Source organism: Borostomias antarcticus (assembly GCF_949987555.1).
Source record: "Borostomias antarcticus genome assembly, chromosome: 14".
NCBI lineage: Eukaryota > Metazoa > Chordata > Actinopteri > Stomiiformes > Stomiidae > Borostomias > Borostomias antarcticus.
This window is the reverse complement of record NC_140247.1, coordinates 17,153,990-17,157,783: the sequence shown is the minus strand read 5'-3', so window position 1 is coordinate 17,157,783 and position 3,794 is coordinate 17,153,990.

Genomic DNA, 3,794 nt, shown 5'->3' with positions numbered 1-3,794 from the left:
AGGGTTTTGGAAGGGTTGGTTAAACACAGCAGGGTTTTGGAAGGGTTGGTTAAATACAGCAGGGTTTCGGAAGGGTTGGTTAAACACAGCAGGGTTTTGGAAGGGTTGGTTAGCAGGGTTTTGGAAGGGTTGGTTAAACACAGCAGGGTTTTGGAAGGGTTGGTTAAACACAGCAGGGTTTTGGAAGGGTTGGTTAAACACAGCAGGGTTTTGGAAGGGTTGCTTAAACACAGCAGGGTTTTGGAAGGGTTGGTTAAACACAGCAGGGTTTTGGAAGGGTTGCTTAAATACAGCAGGGTTTTGGAAGGGTTGGTTAAACACAGCAGGGTTTGAATACGAAGGAACAAAGGGATCCGGGTCTGTTGTTTTGGACAGCTGCAGGTTCAAGCGTTGGTTTCTTGAGCAGTGGTTTGACGCTGAGTCAAGAGTTTCAGAGAGCTAGAAATAGATCATACCTCCAGATTCTGACCCAGAGTCAGTGTTAGGCTGCCATGCTAGAGGGAAATGATCTGGGTCTGGTGAGAGGGAAATGATCTGGGTCTTGTGCTGAGTTCTATGTGGCAGATGTGTGTGTGCATCTGTGTGTGCGCATGCGTGTGTGTATACACACAAGAGTGTGTCTGTCAGTTTATTTGTGTGTATGTGTGCGTGTGCACACCGTACACCAGTCTCAAGGGCTCATGAGCAGTTGTCCATGTGGCGACAGCCTCGGCCTTGTGCAGAAATGATTGGCATGCGCCCGGGCGAGCGGGCAGGGGGCGTTTCGCCAACCATGCCAGGCCCTGCCTGCCTGCCCGCTCGCCCGGGGCGCGACCGGCCCTGGGTGGGTTCTGTTCTAGCGCCTGGTGCGACGGAATGATAACGCAGACGGACCGCCTCCCGCCTTCCTTTCACTCTGGGCGCGCGGCAGACAGAATGCTGACTGGCCTGGTTGGTTACTCTTACAGTAGATTAGTATGTCTTTCCCTCTCTCTGTCAACCTCTCTCTCTCCCCCTTCTCTCTCTCTCTGTCAACCTCTCTCGCTCCCCCTTCTCTCTCTGTCAATCTCTCTCTCTCTGTCAACCACTCTCTCCCCCTTCCCTCTCTCTGTCAACCTCTCTCTCTCCCCCTTCTCTCTCTCTGTCAACCTCTCTCTCTCCCCCTTCTCTCTCTGTCAACCTCTCTCTCTCCCCCTTCTCTCTCTCTGTCAACCTCTCTCTCTCCCCCTTCTCTCTCTCTGTCCTGCTCCAGCTCTCAATTTATTGCAGCAGAGGTCAGATACGAGGGTTTGCACAGCTTGAGGTGGCCACCTGATCCTGAGCGAATGGTCTGTTTTTTGGAGGAGTAGTCGACTGTAAGGTCTGTGTTAGTGTTAGCATACTGGGTTTGGCTGTGCGGGTAGGAATGCAGGGGTGGGGGTCAATTTGGATTCAATTCAGGCAGTCACTTTAAAATAAAATGCAAGAATTTGAAAAACAAAATATGAGAAAAGGTTCTAGTCAGCAATCTTCATCGTGAAATTAGTTATTTCCATTTAAATTCCTGGAATTTATGAGATTGAAACAGAGGGTTCTCCAACTAGGACAGATCCATTTTACATAGCACATTTTCGGAGAGTGTATGCCTGCAGCTGCAAGGGTTAATAGACGGGGTTGAGGTGGAGCGCTGCTCTGCTGGTGAAAGCGTTAATAGATCCACTAACGTTTATGTCTCACCGGGCCACACAAGCCACAGACTGCTCCGCATTCACTAACACCACATGGAATTTTCTTCTAGACACTCACTAATCATCCCAGACTAGACACACACATATACACATATAGAAAATACACACACACACACATGGACACACACACACACACACACACACACACACATGGTCCATTCACTCCCTAATACCTCTGAGAGTTATAATGGCTGCAATGACAGAATGAGGATTTAGTTCCTATCTGGTCCATCCTAGATTAAAGAGTGATGTGTTACGTTCACAGTCCACTGTTCTCCAACTGTTCACTATGAGACCGATGTGAATAACCTCCAAGAGATATATCTCAATGACTTTGTGTGTGTGTGTGTGTGTGTGTGCGTGTGTGTGTGTGTGTGCGTGTGTGTGTGTGTGTTAGACAGTTCTGCTGGTATGCCCTCCACAGCATTTACAGTGCAGCCATGATTGTGTTTTTGCAGCTGGTTAGCAATTGCAGAGTAATTACAGATTAAAAAAACATGATTTGTGTCAATGATATAATGGCAGCTCAGTGTTGAATAAGCTATTAGTGGTCAGACTAAGGGGGGGGGAAGCCAACGGTTAGATAAAGGAGAGAATGCCAGCTTGAACAAGATAAACATTTGAGCCTAAATGACATTGGCTTTCAGATGACTGTATAAATAGCATGCCAGTTGGAGCAGAATGGAGAGCGCACACTACTGGAGACCGCAGAAGAAGAGTAGGTTCCTTTAGCATTCCCAGACCTGTGAGACTGCAGGCTCTCCACAAGCACCACTGCATTGTGGTGGAAATGGTGGATTGATGGTGGTAACTTGCTAGCAGCTAAACCACAGAAGGGTTTTGGGGTGTGGAACAGAACAGTACACCCAGCAGTCGGCTCCCACAGGTCCAAACATCCAGAGAGAGATACAGATACACAGTCTACAGTAGCTGCCATTAGTATCAGTTGAACAAACACACACACACACACACAGCAAGCTGATTGCATATCTAAACAATACACACACACACACACACACACACAGGCACACACACAGGCGCACGCACGCACACACACACACACACACACACACACACACACACACACACACACACACAGCAAGCTGATCACATATCTAAACAACACACATAGGCACACACACACACACACACACACACACACACACACACAGCAAGCTGATTGCATATCTAAACAATACACACGCACACAGCAAGCTGATTGCATACCTAAATAACACACACACACACACACACACACACACACACACACACACACACACACACTCACTCACTCACACACGCACACAAACACACTTCATTGAATCCAGCCGAAACACACAGTAACAGTTTGTTATAGGGTTTGGTTACAGGAACATGTGCCTGTCTTGATGTCCGTATTCACACAGTCAGCGCTGATGAGAAGGACTCAGGGGCCAGGGGAGAGACCCAGGGGCCAGGGAAGAGACCCAGGGGCCAGGAGAGAGACCCAGGGGCCAGGGGAGAGACCCAGGGGCCAGGGGAGAGACCTAGGGGCCAGGAGAGAGACCCAGGGGCCAGGGGAGAGACCCAGGGGCCAGGAGAGAGACCCAGGGGAGAGACCTAGGGGCCAGGAGAGAGACCCAGGGGCCAGGGGAGAGACCCAGGGGCCAGGGGAGAGACCCAGGGGCCAGGGGAGAGACCCATGGGCCAAGGGAGAGACCCAGGGGCCAGGGGAGAGATGGGGCGCTGCCCGCTGCACCAAAACCACACGGAGGACGGGCTGTGTGTGCGTGTGTGTGTGTCTCACTCCTCTCAATCCTGCCTGACCGACCTCTTCTGGGGCTGCTCGTGACTGGAGGTGTCGGACGGAGCAGTAGACACTAAGCATCCCAGCATGCAACCCAACATTCAGCCCCCCCCACTTTCCTTTGCTCCACTTTTCTCTCCCACTTAAAGCTGCTTCTCTTCTGTGTTGACAGCTTTGCTATAGGCAGAAAAAAAGAGACAGAATTACTGAGTAAAAGGAAAAAAGAGAGCAAATAACAGCCCTTAGAATGTTTGGACTGTGAAACCAGAACATTAGTACAAACCATAATGGCTGGCTAGGAG